This window comes from Rhinopithecus bieti, unplaced genomic scaffold (assembly GCF_001698545.2).
Source record: "Rhinopithecus bieti isolate Rb0 unplaced genomic scaffold, ASM169854v2 scaffold_3734, whole genome shotgun sequence".
Classification (NCBI taxonomy): domain Eukaryota; kingdom Metazoa; phylum Chordata; class Mammalia; order Primates; family Cercopithecidae; genus Rhinopithecus; species Rhinopithecus bieti.
In genome coordinates this window covers 2751334-2773290 of record NW_016804423.1, presented here as the reverse complement: position 1 = coordinate 2773290, position 21957 = coordinate 2751334, and positions in this window count along the sequence as shown.

The following is a 21957-nucleotide window of genomic DNA, read 5'->3' as shown; positions in this document are numbered from 1 at the left end:
GCCATCAGAGAAATGCAAATCAAAACCACAATGAGATACCATCTCACACCAGTTAGAATGGCAATCATTAAAAAGTCAGGAAACAACAGGTGCTGGAGAGGATGTGGAGAAATAGGAACACTTTTACACTGTTGGTGGGACTGTAAACTAGTTCAACCATTGTGGAAGACAGTGTGGTGATTCCTCAAGGATCTAGAACTAGAAATACCATTTGACCCAGCCATCCCATTACTGAGTATATACCCAAAGGATTATAAACCATGCTGCTATAAAGACCCATGCACACATATGTTTATTGTGGCACTATTCACAATAGCAAAGACTTGGAATCAACCCAAATGTCCACCAATGATAGACTGGATTAAGAAAATGTGACACATATACACTATGGAATACTATGCAGCCATAAAAAAGGATGAGTTCATGTCCTTTGCAGGGACATAGATGAAGCTGGAAACAATCATTCTGAGCAAACTATCACAAGAACAGAAAACCAGACACTGCATGTTCTCACTCATAGGTGGGAATTGAACACTTGGACACATGGTGGGGAACATCACACACTGGAGCCTGTCATGGGGTGGGGGGAGGGAGGGATAGCATTAGGATATATACCTAATGTAAATGACGAGTTAATGGGTGCAGCACACCAACGTGGCACATGTATGCATATGTAACAAACCTGCACGTTGTGCACATGTACCCTAGAACTTAAAGTATAATAATAATAATAAGAAGAAGAAGAAGAAGAAGAATTGTAGGAGGCAATACGTTTTTAGAGAAGCTGGCTTCAAATGAGTAAATAAATGAGGACTCTGAACTTCCTTTTCTGGACACTACTGTATTGTTTATCAAATCGTGTAAAACACCCAAATTTAAGGAGCTTCCCAAGGTAAACAATGGCTGAGTCTCTCAACAGGCCATAATACTCAATGAGCAATTCCCTGCTTAGATTTTAAGGTATGTCTATATTGTCCATCAACATTTCTGTGAAAATACTGTTCTATGATTTAGCAGCTCTGATATAATTTCAAATGTCTCTGCTGGAAAAAACAAAAACCTTATTTTTTATTGTAAACACTGGACAAAGATAGAACGCTGATTCTAAATTTGAAGCAAACAGAAACCAGCCTCATTCAGATGTTTTGTGTATAAAAATGCGGCTCTGTCTTCCATTCAAATCAACCTCCTTTAGCGGGTTTGGATTTGATTGGTCCTGCCTGTGACTCGAGGACAGTTTTAATTCAGGACTCCAGGATTGTGGGTGGAGGGAACCCAACAACTACAAAATAAATGAGCCATATATATATATTTGATCTAATTGTTATTTTAGGTGACATTTGATTTAATAAGACAATGTCCTTCTAGAGTCACACGCTATAACCTCTCCATTAATATAGTTTTCTAGGCTGAAAAGTACATTCATGCACACATTATCGTCACCATGACTAATGTTAAATTATAATGCTTTAATATATTTATATAAATCCTGTTGTTACATTTACTTGCATATGGAATGTTGTTTAAAAGAAATTGTCATTCCTATTTTTAAACCACGTCCCTTATTTATTCAATTGAATACATTTACTTCAAATAGTCCACCAGAGACACAATTTCCCTACAAGATTCCACTTATTCTGGCAATACTTTAATGTGATATAATTTTGCAGATGCTAAATGTTCTTCTTTTTCCAAGTTTTATTTCATATTTGAAATTTGACCAACGAGTATTTACTGACACTGTGTATAATTTAACAAGCTGCAGAAATCTTCCAAACAATGTTTTTGATAACAGGAATATTGTCTCAATGATACTTAGCTTGAAAAATAAACAAATGCTTCAAGAAAGTGTGTCGAGAAGCATGAATATTTGATGCATACTTAGAAAGTACCAAGAGAATGGCATGCTATCTTAATTTCATTAATTGAATTTGAAAAAACAACCAAAACCCTCACAAGAACATTATGTACTTTAAAAACTTTTCAATTGTCCCATATTTTGCCTACAATTTTAATTAATAAAATCTACCAACGCTTTTACTGTTAACAAGAATAACGTATTCCAGCTCGACTTCTCAACATTTGTTTTATATTATTTTCCTGACTGAAGTATTTAGTTGCTATACCTAATCTGTGCCTCATTACATAATTTTGAACAAAAACACAGATAGGAATTTTTTCAAGGGGACATGTCCTCCAAAATATTTGAAAGATTCTAAAACCATGTTTGGAAGGGGTTGTCACAGGCATTGATAAAGTTATTGGAGACCTACTACGTTCCATCCAATTCGGGTATCAGTGAACATGAACCAAGTGGAGCTAATACTCCAGCAGTGGGAAGCACACTGCCCACACTGGCAATAACAAGCATTCTATACTACCAGCTAAAGGGTGACTGATGCTATGACAAAGGGAAGCAAGTCAGCAGATGTGTGATCAGAGCCTTGAAGGAGGCAGGAGGGAGAAGGATGCTCCAGGCAAAATCGTCCAGGCAGAGCCGTGGTCCCAGAGAGAAGTGTGCCTGGAGCGGCAGGAAGAGCAGATGCAGAGAGGGGCAGGGAGCTCAGAGAGGAGGGGAGAGAGACGGTTCAGCACGGGGCACTGCAGTTAACTCATAGGCTGTTAGAAATCACTTGGCTTCCTTCCCTAGGATGCGGTAGGGATGTGGGTATCTAGGAGAAAACATTCTATACAGAGGAAACCAAAAGGCGCAAGCCTGCCTGCAGTGAGCTGAACTGTGTCTCCCACAAAGGCATATTCAACCCCTAACCTCCAGTACCTGTGAATGTGACCTTATTTGAAATAGAATCTTTGCAGATGTAATTCAGCTAAGATGAGGTCACCAGGGTGTCGCCTAATCCAATACAGCTAACCCCTTCAAAAGGAAGAGAGAGACACACAGAGGAAGGACACTATGGGAAGACGGAGGCCAAGGACGGAGGACTGCATCTGCAGCCGAGGATTGAAGGCTGCAGGCAGAAGCTGGAGGAGGCAAGGGGGGTCCTCCCCTGGAGACTACGAGGGAGCATGGCCCTGCCAACACCTGGATTTCAGACCTTCAGCCTCCAGAATGGTGACAGAATCAATGTCTGTTGTGTTAAGCCCTGGGAAGCTCATCCATCAGCTGAGAGTGAGGGTGGGGGAGGAGGTGACCGAGGTGTGAGGATGGGGCAGTAGGTGTGAGGGCAGGGGAGTAGGTGTGAGGACGGGGGAGTGGGTGTGAGGACGATCACTGGATCATGGAAGTGTTGAACCACTGCTTAGCCATCCTGAGGGAACGTGACGGGTGTGTCCATTTGTTTCAAGGAAGACCAGCCAGCATGGTGTGTGTGCCCTAGTGGCCCCTAGCTGGATGGGTGCAGTTTAACCACAGCATTTAAGTACAGGTGTGAGTTCTGCAGGTGAGTGAGGGGCAAAGCAGTGGAGGGTATTTGCAAGGAAGTGGAAATAGTAAGTCGATTGCAGAATGAAAGCTGGATGTAGAGGCAGGCACTGAGACACCCTTGAGGGAGGGAGAGAGGAGAAACCAGGAAAAAGGCGGAGAAGCAATGGGTGTGGGTCTCAGTCAAGGTAGTTTTCATCTTTCAACTCCTGGCACAGTACGTCATATATCATTTCTTTCCAATTCATCGGCTAATTAAAATAATACAGCCCCAAAGCTCTGCTTCTAAGCCAAGCAATTTGCTTAGAAAATTAAGGCTCTGGGTTTAAATGTTATAGAAGAATGGATTTTTTTTAGAACAGGAAGAAGACTTAGCAAGCACCCGGCCAGACACTCACATGTTTTTAGAGGAGGAAATACTTAAGGTAAGTGCTCTGCCCATAATTACATAGCTATTAAATCATGGAAGCAGAAACAGGATTCAGGTTGTTGGTTGCTGTCTCGTGTTGCCGCCACATCATGGTGTTGTCTGGCTTTAGAATGTTTATGACCTCAGTTCTCCTACAAGGACACGTTCTGCTGAAGGTTAATGGGGCCAGTGACCCAACCCAAGTAGGGGTGTGAGATGTGGATGGAGGAGGAACCACATGTCTTAGGTTTTCGGGGCTTATGGTTATAGCAAATTGTTTAGTCAACCAAAACTTAAGCAAAATAATAGAACAATTCTGGAGTGGGTACACTAAAGTTTCAGCACATTCTCATCTAAATCTCTGTTTTTTCTGCACTTCATTCCATAGTCTTTTATTTAATCTTTTGTCTGTCACCCATGCATATGCTTCTTACTCCTCTAAGGATTTAAACATCCCCCGCAAGGACCCTGCCGCTGCACAGGCAGGATTGTGCAGCGTTCACCACCAGCAGCCAGACTAGAATCCTCGAAGAATGACTATCAATGTGTTAACATGTCTGTGTACAAGTTTGGAAGGAAACACATAATTCTTCTAATCTAGAACCATCTCTGGTCATCTATAACTTGCTTGATGTAAACATCAATCAGCTTAAACATGACGGAAACAAATTTGGAATGCAGTTCTTTTAACATGTCACCAATATGTCTACTAATGATTATTTAGGACAGTTTGTTTTACAGAGTGCATTTTAAGCATCAGGAAATATTAGAATAAAAAGTAACTTTATTATTATATCTATGTTCTATATAAATGCACTTGTCTTTCTCAAATTATACCATAAAAAGAAAAAAAAAAACTACATTTTTAAATGTCTTAGTAATTTGGCAAAGACAGAGTTACTAGACCTTGGCGATGGTGGAGAGAAGGATGGGTGTGGTGAGAAGACATTGCATTCCCATGCAGTAATTTGCATTCAAATGTATGCCAGATGCTTGGTGATAATGTATGGACAATGCATTCCCTTGGTTGTCAGGCACCAAAAGAGAAAATATTAGTCATATATGGGAAAGTGTGCACTACTGGCCATATCTAATGTACAATTTTATGTTTCAATAAGCTGTTTTGGAGTGATTTGGACAGTTCCAGCATGGCTAGGCTCGCTGTTGGCCTTCAATACACTCTTTTTCTCAGCAATTTATCTATCTTTAACATGTGAATATAAGCTTCGTACTTTCATTTCCACTCCACTGAGACCACTGCAGCTGTAGACAGCAAGAAACAAAGGCTAAGGAGGAGGTAGGACCTCATCTCTGGGCCTTGGAAGATGGCGGCAAGATGAGGGCTGCTACCTGGCAGTACTTCCGCCCCTTTGAAGCACAGCCCGGATCCTGGCAGGCTCTGCTCTCCCACATCTGGCCCCAGTGGCACCTCTGCTTGTGTCTCACCCTGCAGTTCATCATCAGGAATCCTCGCAGGAGACAAATGTGATTTTATTGACCTGACACTTCTCTTTCCACCGGAGCATGTTTCCCTGTCATCCCACATGACTCTGGCTGAGCGACTCCTCTCTGGGACCCCCCAGTGTCCAGCCCTGGAAGGAGGTGTGCGACTGAGCCTGGTAAATCATGTACCCCATGAACCCTCCCCAGGATGGGCTCAAAGGGTGGAGACACGCCCAAGCAGGACCAGTCAGGTGAGACTCCATCTGTGAAAGCTGGCATGCAGGTGCTGGAAGAAAAGCCTGCTTCTCCCTGGGGACTACTCACAGCAGGAATGAGTGTAGTGTGGCCAGCAGCTGTCTTTCCACCACATGGGACAATCCTTTTGTGGCAGCAGACAATAGAGCCAACAAGAAAAGTGAAACAGAGATAAGTTGAGAAATGAAGGGGAGACAGAGAGAGAGAGAGAGAGAGAGAGTTCTGTTACACCATTATTTAAGCTCTGAACCCAAATATGTGCGAAGCCCACCCAACTGCTGACTTTGTGCTCAGGGCACAGGGTCCTCTTTTTGGACTGAACTGCCTTAGCTGACGGAACAGACCAAGGTCAGCAGGCACCACTGCCTTCAAACCTCGTCTGCTTCTCGTCCTTTCTCTGTCTCCTGAAGATACCTTAAGCCGTTCCCATAACATTTCTGGTCATGTTTGATTATTGGAGCACTCACAATCTCAGACATTAAAAATCCCACTCCAATCTAAATTAAAACATTGTTATTTTTTCTTGTTCAAAACATCTCTTCTTCCTAGTTCAGGAATTCTCTGGAACTCCAGGCACCAGCCAGGAGAGAGGGGCCGGATCTGTCCTCCAGCTTTTGGAGCTCCAGTCGAGCAGGGAGGAATGTCTGACTTGGACGTGCTTTTCTAATTTGGCTGCTTGTTCCTTCGGTTTGGCAAATATCTGGATGCTGGATACTTCTCTCTGTACCTCTGGATCTCTCAAGATCCCCTTCCTCAGCAGGAGTCCACACTTCATTTTCCCTGTGGCCTTCCTAGGAGCAGCCTTGGAGCCAGGCTCCATCCCCTTTCATGGCATCCACCTGGTCAGTGGGGAAACTCTGTGTCCCTGCTTCCCCACCCCCAGCCCCAATTCAGGAAGAGCAAGTCTCTCTCCCTGACACCTTGTCTTTTGGTCCTGTCATTAAGGGCCACTCCAGCCTTTCTGCTTTCCTACTTTGTTAGGTAAGAGTCAGTCAATGGTCTCTTTGTTCAAATGTGTCCACCAATCCCAGGTGATATCCCCATCCCTCCACCCCTCCACCCCTCCCTACCATCTCCCATGAGCTCCTGGCCATGCACTGCTTAACCCAATGCAGGTCTGGTGAGATCCACCGCTCAGGATATCTCCTCTTGGAAGCACATCCTATGTTGCTTGATGATTCTCAAAGACACCCATTCTTGATTTGAGAGAGCGAGTGCCATAAACTCCTAACTCTCCAAACTATATCAGTAACTCCCTTTGAGGAAAGTTTCCACAATAACCAATCTCCTTTAATTCCTTTTCTTTTTTCATATTGACTGGTGGTGAGTAATGGGCAAAGGATCTTAGAAGTGGTTTTGGCCACTCTTTGCAAGTCCTGTGGTTTTTCCCATTAGGGGAAAGGGCGATCCGGCCCCACTGTCCCCAGCCTCCAAGCCTCCACTGAATCTCTGAGGCACTGGGGAAGCTCAATTTAATACTGCATTACAATGATTTTAGCTGAGGTTGTGTCTGTTGCAAGCAAAGGAGTTCGGACATGTGGCCTCCTGTTTTTCATTCATTCCAGAGGCCTTTGGGTCCATTTCTATAGATGCTTTTTTCTCCCTGGAAGGCCCCTGTAAATGCCTGGTTTATTACTGCTATGTTTTGATTCCCTGCCATTCACTTGGCATCCCCTAGGAATTCCCTTCTGCATATGCAGGGGTCCCGAATATTCTCTTCCCCTGCTCCCTGGCAACAAGTGTGTGTATGAGTAAACAAGTCCACACAGGAATCAATATGCTGCCTTCTCCTGATGGACGCAGGCCAGTAATACTCCATGTGAAAGTTCATGACCAATTTTCACCTTTGCTAATAATCAAACCACTTTCCCTACCCACACAGACAAGTGTGCATCTGTCTCTACAAAGACATATGCAGCATAAAAAGGTGAACCATATTAAACAACAATCAAAAAGATGGTGGGAACCCTCAAAGAAAAACAAAGGAGAAGAAAATAGGAGAAGAAAATATTCTTTGAGACAACACAGATACTACAGTAAACAAATGTAGAGCTCAGTGAATTGTTATAAAGCCAATGCATTTGCAACAGCTACTAGGTCCGTGTATTCAACTGTACCCGCTGCCCAGAAGCCTCTCTCTGTGTCCACATCCCAACCACATACTCTTTTCTCTCTCCGAAGTAAACAGTACCTTCTTTTATACGAATCGCTTTCTTGCCTTTTTATTGCTGCACTTAGACTGGACATGTTTTTAAATCTACACCCACTCTATGCCATTATTTTTCTCATAGTTCACCTGTTGAGGAATTGGGCCATTTATCCTCTAGCGTTTCCCTCAGACTAGATCTTGCTGATTGTTGATAGCATGCAGCATTATCCAGTGGCTTCTCTGTGCAGCTGGATTCCGAGGTTTGATCAGATTCGGGTCCATTTCATTTGGCAAGACGACAGGTGGCATTGTGCTCTCCCCTCAGGAGACACGGGATGTCTGCTTTTTCTCCTTTCTTGAAATAACAGCCATTGGTGCTCAAGGTCAAGATGCATAGATTCATCAAGGATTGGGAAATGCTTATATTCTAATTCTGTGTTTGTTTTTATTTATTAGCTGGAATAAATATATAAGGGGATCTTTCCCCTCATCTAGTTTTTAGTTTCCCTATGGTACAGTTAATATAAGATAAGCAAAAAAAGTGCTTTATTCTTCCTTTTATTTATAAATATTTCAAGACAATGAACTCATTACTTATGCTCTTCTGAAAGCAACCAAAATTTTAAGATATCATTATGAACACAAGGATGTAAACCCATGTGACATATGTCAGTCTATACCTTCTTGGACCTGGTACAGAGTTTGCCTTTGCTCTGAAGTCCACTCGAAATGGTAGTTACAAGAGGCACCATATATGTGGATAAGAACCATTCCCCATTTGGACACATGCTGCTTTCAAAACCCAGAGAGCTGTGCTGATTCTTAGCAGTAGGAGGTGCAATTACAATCTTACTCTCTACCTTAGAGTGGATGTCTAGTAGCATGCCTTAGATGACCGGACAGGAAGAGCTCTGCTGATGTGAACTTTATTGTTTGAGTCTTTGTAAGGGCTATTTTACACGCATGATTCTAGAGTGCCACTTGCCACACATTTTGGCAAGTTCAATGGGCAAGTCTATTGTCATCAATATGGTAGACCAGCATGACATCTGCATGTACAACATCAAAATCATAATGGTTCCTGTAGATTACGTCATAACAAACACATCAGTATTAATACAATTCTTTGATGTGACAGTGAACACACAACTATGTTTCCATCATAAAAGCAAACTGCTTTTGATCCTTCTTCTAATGGGGATTATGAAAAATGCATTTACCAGATCAATAGCTGCCCCCCAAATAACAGAGATTCTGATAATCTGTTTCTGTAAAGTGACCATCTCTGGTACAGGTGCTGTGATTAGGAACACCTGGTGAGTTACACTGTGGCAGTCCATTCACTATCACCTGCTGCTGTAGGGGCCACAGCAGTGAATGTGTTGGGAATGTAGTGAAGGCTGGCATATCCTCATCCTGTCAATCTTATGTTGGCTTTAATTTCTCTAATTCCTCCAATCATGAGGCATGGCTTTCGGTTTACTATGGAGGCCAAGAGGAATATGAAGATTTAGTGGCTTCCATTTGCCTCTTCCTACCAAGATGGTTCTTTCTCTACAGGTCAGGGTGCTAATTTTGGGGTTCTGTCAGCTGCTAAATCCAGGGTTTCTCAACACCAGATTAGTTGAGATTTTGATCTGAATAATTCCTTGTCCTGGAGGCTGTCCTGTGTGTGGAAGGATGTTTAGCAGCATCTCTTACTTCTACAACAGGTGCCAGTAGCACCCCATCCCCAAGTCCCCAGGTGAGAATCAAAAATGTCTCCAGATAATGCCAAGTGTCCCCTGGGGGACAAAATCACCCCAATTGAGAACCACTGTGCTAAATATATCTACCCCAATTATACACTCAAAAACGGGGGCAATTAACACAACGTGTGGGTCCCTGTAGCCACTAAACTTGCAGGGACTTTGGTGAAACACCTGGCCTCATTACCCCCACTGCAATCACAGGGGCAAGATGGTGAAGTGGCTTCGGTTTCCTGGTAGCAGTGTCTGTTAAAGCTCTATAACCAAAAGTTATCAAAAGAGCAGAGCATTTATCTTTTCCCAGTGTGTCATTGCCATTGAACCACAGCCGGTGACTTAGGAATTATTTATAGAATATTCTGGCGTTGGGGGGGTCTTTTCTTAAAGGTGCACTGTCTCCCCTTCAAATCAGAGGACTCTGGGTCAGTGGAAGTGGCCTAGACCTACAGCCTGCATTAGGGCCACTACTCTCCCCTGCGGAGGCTGACGTGAGTCTGCACCTCCCCTTTCCCTTCTTCTGGTTATGAAGCCACAGGCCAGCGTGTCCTGTCCGTCATCATCACTCAACACCATGATCAGTTACCCACTGTCACCTTGCCTTTCCATTCAAGGCCTCTGCTTGCCACCTGGCCCCACTGCCCATTCCCTTAATTATGTCTACTTGGTAATTAGGTGTCACTGCTTGGTTTCTGCCATTCCAGGATTTTAGAGTCCTCTCTGATGCAGGTGGCATGGTGGCGTCACCTCCTGTGGACTCTGCCTGGAGGAGGCATTCTACCCTGAGCTCCTCAGGGAAGTCACATCCCCAACCAGTGCCTTCCTTGGTGTCTCATGAAGCAAATTCCCTTTGGTTCTCCTTGAGGAACAATAATCAGATGATCTACCCTTTAGTTCCAAGTAAGAAACCCATTCCAGTATTCCTACAACTCTGAGCCTTCTGAATACTCTCTCCTCCTCATCCGCTGCAGGGACCACACAGCCCCAGATGTGAGAAGCTGTTCCACCAGCTACTAAAACTGGCTCCAGGGTCCTTGCCAGTCGTTACGTCCTATTTCATAGATGAATGTTCTCATGGAAAAAGAATCCCCCTGTATACCTCTATCATCCATAATCCCTTCCAACACCCTGAGGACCCACTCCATGTTTCTGTGTCTCAGACAGGTGCATTTGCTTCCAGAATGGAAACTATTTCTCAGGTTCACCTGTTCAGAGCTCTGACCCTGGTTATTGGCCTGGAGGTAATGCATGGAGGTGGTGGTGCAATTTGAGGAGGATGGGCAACACCTTGTAATAGATTCCCTTCTGGTGATGTTTTCACAGTGTCTAGGAAAGGAAAGCCTGCTCTCCTCCGGTGAAGAGAGGGGTTCTGGAGGCAAGGAGCTCTAGGGAGTCCGAGAGTTCAAGTTGCTCAGGCTTATCCACCAAGAGTCTCCACTCCACTCCCAGGGACCCTCTGTTTCTCACCATGGCCTTGGATTTGGTGTAGGATAGCTGTGTCCCTGCTGCAGATTCAGTCTGCTTTGTAGTTCAATTAAACCTGGTGCCTAATTTTCTGCTCTGAGGCTGTAGGGAGTCCAGGCTCTTTGAAGTCTTGCATGGCAGCCTTCTGGATTTCCCAGTATAATTTAGTGGACAGTTGGCAAACCTGAGTTTGCTCAATCTTTTAAGACTCCCATATAAGTTAAACAAAATACAACCAACTCCATAAGAGTTTTAAATAACATTGCTTCTATATTGTTTAATAGTCATAGTTACAAAAAATAAACATTAAAAACCCTCACTGCTTTCCCTTCTCCTTGCCCTCAAATCAGAGGGCTCTGGGTCAGCGGAGTGGCCCAGACCTACAGCCTGGATGAGGGCCACTACTTCCCCCTGAGGAGGCTGATTTGAGTCTGCCCCTCGCCTTTCCCACAACTCTGGGCCTTCTGGCCCATGACATGCTAATGCACTGCAGGTGAGAGCCTCCGGCAAGTGTGAGGCTCCTGCACCGCCAGGGCTCACCCCTGCTCCACTTCCTACCTGCAATGGGGTCCTTCTTCTTTTTCATTTAAAAAGGAAATTTTTATGGGTAGGCAGTAGGTGTATATATTTATGAAGTACATGAGAAACTTTGAAGCAGGCAGACAATGTGCAATAATCACATCGGGGAAATGGGGTCTCCATCACCTCAAAGATTCATCATTTCTTTGTGTAATGAACATCGCAGTTGTACACCCTCAGTCATTCTAAAATGTGTAATAGATCACTGCTGACTGTAGTCACCCTCTTGTACTATCAACTGCTAGATCTTATTCATGAACCTAACTATATTTTTTGATCCATTGGCCATCACTGGCGTCCTTCTTGTCCCTGACTAGTGAACTACCCACTTTCAGAATCCTGTACTGACAGTGTGTGTTCTATGGCTATCCTGGCTCCGACTTTCTTGGCCTCTGTTCTGCTGAAAGCAGAGATGGAGACCAGGGCTTACCTAGTTCTTGTTCATGTGGTATCTGTTCCCAGGAGGCAGGAATGAGAGGATGGAGGGTACAAAGCAGAGGAGGGAGAACGTCCACCCAGAGAGGACATCCAAGTGACCGCACCGTGAGCAGCTGGTGCCTGGACCCGTGGGGACCTTCTGAGAGGCCGTATCGATTCTGCCACAGGAACTGGCTGGTCACATGGAAAAGGCAGATGTCTGTGTCCATCGCTCTCACCCTCCACGGCCTGAGAGCTGCCCACGGTGGGTGAACTCCTCCCACTTTCATGCAGCATAAGCACTCGGGAGCACTGAGAAGGCTTTTCTTCCCATCTTCAGTGTCAAAAATCCCAGGGAAAGAGCAAGAGATGAGTGGCAAACCTTCAAGCCGAGGCGCTGTCGGCATGAGGGGAGTCGCAGCCCCACAGAATCATCCACACTGCTGCGCTGGGGTCAGAGGGCGCTGGGGTCAGAGGGCGCTGGGGTCAGAGGGTGCTGGGGTCAGAGGGCGCTGGGGTCAGAGGGGAGGGGAGGGATGTGGGGCACACACAACAGCACGTGACTGCTGCGAGGGGCCAGGACAGGGACACACAGCCAGAGGAGTCAGAGGGGAGGGAAGGGATGTGGGACATACACAACAGCACGCGACTGCTGCGAGGGGCCAGGACAGGGACACACAGCCAGAGGAGGGGGACACACGGCCAGGCCAGGGGCAAGGATGGGGACACACAGCCGGTGCAAGGGGCCACGATGGGGACACACAGGCAGGTGCGAGGCTGGGACGGGGATGCACGGCCAGGCAAGGAGAAGGGACGGGGATGCATGGCAAGGTGAGGGGCTGGGACAGGGACACACAGCCAGAGGACGGGGACACATGGCAAGGCGAGGGGCTGGGTTGGGGACACACAGTCAGAGGAGGGGGATACATAGCCATGCCAGGGGCAGGGATGGGGACACACAGCCGGTGCAAGGGGGCACGACAGGGACACACAGGCAAGCGAGAGCCGGCAGGGGGACTTGGCCAGGCAAGGGAAGGGATGGGAGATACACGGCAAGATGAAGGGCTGGGATGGGGCGCACACGGCCCAGTGTGAGGACACATGGCAAGGCGCAGGGGCGCGCCGGAGCGAGCGACGCCAGTGCAAGGGGCTGGGATGCGCGCGAGAGCGACGCCAGTCGTGAGGACACATGGCCCAGGCCAGGGGCAGGGATGGGGACACACAAGCCGGTCAAGGGCTTGGGATGGCGCGCGCCACAACATAGCAGGCAAGAGGCCGGGACGGGGGCGCGGCCAGGCAAGGGAAGGGAGCGGGGATACAACGGCAAGGTGAAGGGCTGGGACGGGGACACACAGCCAGTGTGAGGAGGACACACAGCAAGGTGAGGGGCAGGGATGGGGACACACAGCCAGTGTGAGGAGGACACACAGCAAGGTGAGGGGCAGGCATGGGGACACACAGCCAGTGTGAGGAGGACACACAGCAAGGCAAGGGACCAGGATGGGGACACACAGCCAGTGCGTGGGGCTGAGATGGGAATACACAGCCAGTGTGAGGAGCTGGGACAGGGTCCAGGCTGGACTCCTACATGCCCGTCCAGGGTGGACTTGCTAGCACCATCCCCAGCACAAATCTTTCACCTCCAGGTCAAAAGTGGTGGCTCTGGGTCCCATGAACACAGGTGGACTCGGCCAGAGGTGTGGTCTCATGCCCATTCCACACAAGGGCAGTGACAGGAGAGGGGCAGCTATTCGCACCCCCTCAGCTGGAACTCAGTGACTCAGGCACATCTAAGTTCCAAAGGCAGCAGGCGAGATCCTCAGCCAGCTTAGCCAGGGGCTTGTGTGCTTTCCTAACATCCTGAGAAAGAATGGGAGAATGGATGTCGGCGGACACAGACGGCAGGACCTACAGCTGGAGCAAGGCTGGGAAGGAATGCTGGCAGCAGGCACCTGCCATTCTGTGTCCAATAGAGGAGTGCTCTTCGACAGCTTCGGAGGGCAGTGATGCCAGTCCTGCTCAGACAGGGAGGACTCGAGGGAGTTAACAAATCAGGCTATGGACCTTTAAGATTGATGGAATCCCTTCATTTTTATCAATGTGGTCTCATTGCAAGGGAATTGGAGTCCTCTCTTTTCCATACTCAGCTCAATCTTTTGCCTGTTGACACTTCTCATCTTCTCTCAGGCCAATCCTCCTTTCGGGTTATAGCAGAATCTCATAATCATTTTTCTTCCATTCTACCAAATTGCCTGTGCAAGATAGAGTACCTGTTCCAAAGACTTCAGACAAAGAACAATAGCTTTAAAATATTTATACTTGAGTCAATTTTTAAAATAAATGTGAAGCCAGGCATTTCCAGGAATCCTCTTAGCCCGGTCATACTGGGGAGCAACAGACCGAGCCAAATGCTGGGAGCAGGGTATGGATGGAGGGAGGGGCTGCTGGAACCCACAGGCACAGTCAGACCAGACATCCAGTGGCTTTCCGCCAGGGACATCTGTCAGGTGCTTTGGTAGGATGCAAACGACAAGCCACATCTGTGGACCGGGGCGTCTGCGAGGCAGGATCTTCTGTGGTCTGGTTTTGGATCTTCTGTGGTCTGGTTCTGGATATTCTGTGGTCTGGTTTTGGATCTTCTGTGGTCTGGTTTTGGATCTTCTGTGGTCTGGTTACTGTCCTGCCCCCAAAGAGGATGGATCATTCTTTAAAACCCAGGCTTGCCTGGAGCCAAACTCAGTGCCTTCAAGAGCTTAGGGCTAATGGTAGCCTCGGGCTGCCCAGAACTGCCTCCTCCTGTCCTTCCTGGTAAACATCCTCACTCAGAGCTTCTCCACAGAGGACAGCAGGGAAAGGCACTAAGCGAGAACCTAATGCTCTGGGTCCTCGGTATGTCATAAAATCATGATCGTGCAGACTCTTATGTCTATGTCCAATTCGACTGTAAGATGGCTGAGGGCAGAGGCCAGGGGTTGCTCTCACACTCCTCCCTCCTCCAGGACGGGGCACAAAGTGCTGCACACAGGAGGCCTGCTGCCACTCTCTTTGCTTAGCTAACAATGGGAACACGACAGGAGTGAGTTTTGGGCCAGATTTCCTGATTAGCAGCTGCATGCCTGTGCGCACCACAACATGACAGGAGTGAGTTTTGGGCCAGATTTCCTGGAGCTGCTGCATGCCTGTGCGCACCACATCACTCCACACACACACTGCGCAACCCATCGCTCCACACACACACAGCACACCCCATCGCTCCACACACACACTGCGCACCACATCGCTCCACACATACACTATGCACTCCCAGGTGTCCAGCCTCTGCACAGCCTGTTCCTTCTGCCCAGGTGGCAATTCCTTACTTCCCTCTCTTAGGACAATTCCAAGCTTCTACATATCTGTGGCCTGATCTCAGTATAGATAGAGCTTCCCCTAGGAAGCATATTCTAAATCCTAAGCCCCAGGAAGGGCTTCTCTGATGGTCTCCCATGGCTCTCCATACCCCACTCCTAAAATAGACGTGTAATCACACCGTCACTTCTCCAGGACCTCTCTCTGACTGAAACCTTATCAAGTCAGGGACCACATTTGTCTGCTCTCTGCGGCATTGGGCACCCACACTGTGCCTGTGCACAGCAGATGCCACATAGATGCGTGTTGGATGAACTTATGAAATATGGCGGCTACCACTTAGTGAGTGCTTATCAAGTGTCAAGTTCTGTGCCGGCCTCTCCACATAAAGCATCCCAATGTTTAAAACAGTCTTGTTAGGTAGACATTACCATGACATATGTAAAGACAAGAAGAACAAAGCCCAGAGAGATTTTAAAACTTTTGCAGAGTCACACGCCCAAGAAATAGTAGAGACGCGATTTTGACCTTGGTCCTTTGAAAAGGAAATGTGTTCTTTCCACCACTGGTGACTGTGTAAGCTACGGAGCCAGCAGCCAGAGCAACTCGTCCCTGCTGCTTTTTGAGAGATGGGCTTAAGTAACCTCCTTCCCTTGTGGTCCACACTGATGTTTCCAAAACAGCAGACATGAATTTCAAGAAGGCACAACTCAAGTCTTATTTCCCCCATGAACTGTTTTCCTTTGCATATTCATAATTTATTTTTCACAACGCGTGGTTTCGCAATTGATTGTATACTGTCTTAACTCATTGCACACTCATTTCTTATTTACATAGGGCACATCCTCGAAGAGCATTTAAATGAATGAGCCTTGCACGTCTCCTGTTCTTACATGAGCCCCAGGTGCTCAGATGGCTGTGGTTGTCAGGAGGAGACAGAGTGGGGTGTAGAATCGTCAAACACAACCGTTTGCGGGACAGGGCATCCAACTTTCTCTCATGCCACAGTCAGGACCTCACATTTAAATGCTTCTATCAAAAGGACAAGAGCAATTGATTCTATTTTTCTTCTTCTTTTGACCACAGAATATACTTTGGAATCAAGAAAGTGGTCCCCCAAGTGTATCTCAAAGCCAGAAACAGGCTTCTGTGCCTCCAGTTTGTTGGTGTTTCAGATAACTGGGAGCTGCCTGCAGCAGCAAGAGTGCTCCCTTCAGGGAAACGGACAGCCAGGATGGTCTCAGGATGCCTTGACTTTCCTAATGAGGTGCCAAGGCCATCGTGGATGCAACTGAGGGGTAAGGCAGGTGTTGGCCCACACCTGTCCGTGCCAGAGTCCTGGGGTCCATAGAAATCCCTCTAGAACCGTCCCTGGCTATGCAGTCTCAGTCTTGTGCTTAGAAGCAGATTGTCACTAGAGTATGATGAACTCTGAACCACAGGAACTTTTGGAGCTCGGGAGATGCAGAGGCTGTGGCCCCGGCCCTCAGAGACAGTAGACGGTGTCTTTGGGAGGCTGGGGAGGGGACTCCTCACACACTGTGCCAGCCCACTTCTCTGCACCATGTCAGGAGCTCCACCTTGGCTCTTGCAGGAGTTGCAAATTTGGTCTGCAAAAGGTCAGAGAGTCAGTATGTTGGGGTTCGTGGACCATATGGTTTTTGTCAGAACCACTCAACAGGTGGGTTGGAGCCAGGATTCTAACTCAGGTTTATTTGACTTTGAATCCCCTGAGTTCTTCCCTGTGGTTACCCTGATAAAACAGTGACTGTTCACACCTTGTACACCATATATGCCAGACATTGTAAGCACGCTTCAAAAAATGAACTTATGTGATCCTCAATAATTTAAATCTATTTGAACCTCTCTGTGAGATAGGAATTGGCCTTATCTTCATTTTACAAATGAGGAAACTGAGGCACGAGAGTTTAAGTAACTTTCCTGAGGACACACAGCTAACAGTGGTGGTGCTGGGATGTGAACCCCGGCAGATCACCTAGGAAGTCTGGGCCCCTATCCACTACACTAAAACAGAGGTGAATCAGATGTCCACAATAAAAGACACTGTATAATTGAATGCATAGCTTGGTGACCAGGACTCAAAGCGACTTCAGAGTTTACAGGGGAGTCTATCTGGAATGGGCCCAAAGTACCCCCTAGCCCCATAAGAGGAGGACAGATATGACAGAGGAGGGCAGGAGAGGACAGTGCCAGTGTCTGTGGAACCAGACAATTTGTTCCTTGTCCAGACACTTTGCATCTAACCCATAACCAAAATTTATCAGACACTTACAATGTGCCTTACTCCATTAAGCACTTTCATTTCTGTAAAAGACAAATTAATCTGTTTTACTACATAGATAATCGAGAATATTAAAACTAAACAAGGCTTTAAAAATCACCTAGAGAGTTCCAGCTCAGAGCAGGGGCCGGAGCTACAATCTGAATACCAGGCTGTGGAGGCTGCACCACCGTCTACAGGGAGGCTTGGCAGGTGGGATTTCTCTTGCTCAGGTGGCAGACAATCCAACTCAAACTGGCCTACACCAAAAAAAAGAAACACATTGGCCACATGCTGAAAGGTCTGGTGGTGAACTCAATACGTTTACACACAATGGTGCGATCTGGGCTCACTGCAACCTCCGCCTCCCAGGTTCAAGCAATTCTCCCGCCTCAGCCTCCCTAGTAGCTGGGACGACAGGCATGTGCCACCAAGTCTGGCTAAATTTTTTTTGGTGTGTATTTTTAGTAGAGATGGGGTTTCACCATGTTGGTCAGGCTGGTTTTGAACTCCTGACCTTAGGTGATCCACCTGCCTTGGCCTCCCACAGTGCTGGGATTTCAGGTGTGAGCCACTGCGCCTGGCCAGCAACTCATTTTTAAAGAAATTACAATCAATAACCAACCCTATAATGTACTGGGCATTTGGGTGATGAGAAAATTGAGACACACAGAGGACAAGCTGCTGGCCAGGGTGATGTAATAGAGAGGAAAACCACTGTTTTCAGGACGCCAGCACCCATTCCCACCTTGTGAGGACACTGACTTTTGCTTCGAGGGAATGGCTCTGACACCACAATTTGAAAAGCATCCTATAATTCATTGCTAAGTCAGGTGACAAAGACTGAAAATGGCCTGGAGAGGATGAATCCACCCCAGCACCAGGGATGGCTTGTGTCCTAGACCCATCGAACAAGCGCAGGACCTCTGTCAGCTGGTCAGAGACAGGGAGTCAGCTCCAGACCTTCTGACTGAGGTACTGCGGTAGTATTTTCTGATTCTCTCTCTCTCTGTTCAGCTGGTGGTTAAGAAGCAATAGAGCTCAAGCATCCAGGGCCACTGTTGGAGGCTGGGAGAGGGTGCAGCAGAGTCACAGATGTGGGTAAGAAATGGAGTCAGAGAGCCCAGATTTCAGGGGCCCTGGCTTGTGCTGTATAGTGTTTCACTTTGTGAATATATTCTAACTTATTGTCTGTTCTATTTTTGATGGCTATGTAGCTTGTTTCCAGTCCTTGCTACTATTGAAATAGTGCCAGGAATATTTTTGTACATATTCTTTGGTAGAAATAAGTACCCACGTACGCTGGGTATTTACTAATGCCTACAGAAGAATTTAAATCGTGACAACTTTATGAATAACAAAGTTTGCCAAAATATTATTTATAATTGAAAAAATAATAAAGATCAACAGGGAAATGATAGGTCATTAAATACATAACCTTGGGAAGAAGGGTTTTGATTTTTATTTTCACCATTTACCAAAATAAAAGCATTAAATACATAAGGACATAATAAATTCTAAGAAAGCGTAAGCAACAGCGGACAAGGAAGAAATTTCTAAGTGTGAAAATGTATTAAGTAAATCACAATAGAAAAATTTTGAGTACATAGCAATTTTAAACTTATGTGGGCCAACACACATAATTAACTCACTTATAACTTACCTAATAATTCAGAAAAATATTTATAACACATACATCACAACGGTTTAATAAACTTCCTATAATCTAAGTTCACATACATTGGTGATAAAGATATTACCCACCAAGAAAAGTTAGCAAAACTGTAGAAATGGATTGACACCTGTGCTTAATCATGAAACCACTTCAACATTTCCAGTAATCAAAGGAGAGAGGATTGAAACATAGGGACACAATTTTGCACTATTACAAGGGACAAATATTTAACGCTATTAAAACAGCGCTGAAGAGAATGGGAAAAAAGCGGCATGGTTATATGCTGCTGGGCTAACTTCTGCAGAAAGCAACTCAGCATCGCATACGAAGCTTAAAAACATACAGAGCTTCTGAATCAGTATTTCTACACTGAGAAATCGGTTCTTCCCCAGGAATAATGCAAAACACACAAAAAAATAAATGTATACCACATTCATCAAACCAGCATTTATCACTGAAAGAAATAAGAAAAAAAAAAGGCAATATCTAACAATAAAAAAGTAGAGAAAAACGACTATTGACCATGTGATGGAATCTGATGCAACCATGAAACGATGGTGGTCATTAGGTCATGCAGAGCAAGGTCAAGTGGCCCAAGTGTCATGAGCATCACCACTCCTGCAGCAGCCTGGGCAGCTTCCACTGGGCAGAACAGACCCAGGACGACAGGCCCGTAGCACAGGACCCCACTGTCCATCACACCCCATCCCGCGCAGCAGCAGCAGTCCAGCCGGTGCAGATGTTTGTTGCCTGGAGAGACAGTCTGATTCCTGAACTGCATCCTTCAAACTGTGAGACTGGGGAGTGTCACTGGGGTGTCTTCAGGACCTTGGATAACTCCAGTGAGGCTGTAAGATTAGAGAGGGCACCGGGAGACAGTGGGAGACGGTTGTCCACCTGCAATTGAAATAAGGACATTTCTCATGGCTTCACAGGGAGTGAAGGTGTCTGTGGGCTTGTCAAGTTGAGTAAGAAAGATAGATGTGGAGAAGGGGCACAGACTAGGGGAGAGAAAAGCTAGAAATACCAACTCATAACCCCTTAGAGACAAATGTATGTGTTTGTATATTGAACCAGACACAGCGAGGGGCTAGGCATTCTTCTTTGGCAGATAGGAGAATGTAAAGCAAGAGGAAGGGCAGTTACCATTCCTGTGATCCTATCTTTAACTTCATATTGTGCTGAGCTAATGGACATGTTCTATGTTCCAAAGAAAGAGAAAAAGAAAAGGAATCATGTTACCTAACTCACTGTTGAGATGAAAAGGGAGTGTATGGTGGGCAACTGGGAGGAGTAAGTTTCTTTGCTGCTTCCCTTTGCTTCAACCACGTTGTTTTACGGCTTTATTCTGTAAGTTAAAGTTTTTAAGAAGTTAAATGAGTGGCAAAAATCAAACAGAATTTGTAGCGATTGTACAGGTTCTTTCAAAGATGGGCATGGTGGGGATAATAACATTTATATAGTGATTTCATGCATATTATGCTTTTTCTTCTTTGCATGAACTTTACTATGATTCTGATGTCACAGGTGAGTAACTAAATGTTCAGGAATGTTATCTGCCACAGGATCAGGGCAGCCACACTGTACACAGCCAGGGAGCCCTGTTCAGAGTGTTGTGTTTGTGGGTGGTGCTCCTGAAGTTGTGTGTGGCTTTAGGGGGCAGTCCCGACCAGCCAGAAGTAAATGGCAAAAGCTGCCTCTCAAAACTAAGTTCTTTGTCATCTCTCCCAGGGTGTCACATTACAGAAATCTGCTAGTTAAGAAAAGCAGGATTTCTCTTCTATCCTTTGTTTTCCCATACTACAAAATATAATTCATACTGCAAATAAGTTTCCATTTCTACCTGATTTATTGAGGAAATAAGTCATCCTTTTAGGGTTCAATGTCTTCAAATTTTTAAGCAGCTTCTTTGGAATGCATTTTATTTGGTATTGCTATCTATTGCTGTGACACCGTATTCACATAAAATGTCATTTAAAGACTATATATAAAATAGTTACATGTTCTCTCTAGTACAAAATAAAGAATGAACTTAAAAAAAGGTTTTAGATAGAATTCAAAAAATATTGAAAGCCTCTGGTTTTCCCTCTCGGGCAAAACTTCTAGTCTTGATACCCTGAAAAAATCTCTGCTATAAAATACCTCTATAGTATACAATAAATAAAATAAAAATCCACATCCTTTTAAGTTCATAATGACCTTGCAAGAACGTAGGAGAAATCCCAGGGGACGAAACAAAAGGGGGCAGGCACGTCGTGGAAAGCCGGCGCAAGGAATGCCGGCTCTGGGGGAACCTGGTAAGGTCCCCACACCTTGTGCTGTGGTTTCAGTAGCCGTAAAAGGCAGAAGACAACGTGGAGGGCTCTTGGAAGGGGAGAGTCTCCCTAGACCTTCTCACGCAGCCAGAAACTCCAAGAGCCACGCTGAGTGAAAGGACAAACACCTACACAAGTCCCTGCCCTTCAAAGGGAGAGAAGGCGACTTCAATATCATCGAGGCACAAAGGCTGGAAGTCAGCAAACAAAGCAACAGATGACGACTCAGTCACACAGGTCCACAGCCAGATGCTGGAACGATCAGACGCTGAGCCCTTCTCTCAAGGTCATTTTTTAGGGGAACCCAAAGTTAAAGAATGACCAAGTTAAACCTATTCCAGAAATGCAAATTTTTGTTTAACATTAAAACATCAATTGGCCGGGCGCGGTGGCTCAAGCCTGTAATCCCTGCACTTTGGGAGGCCGAGACGGGCGGATCACGAGGTCAGGAGATCGAGACCATCCTGGCTAACCCGGTGAAACCCCGTCTCTACA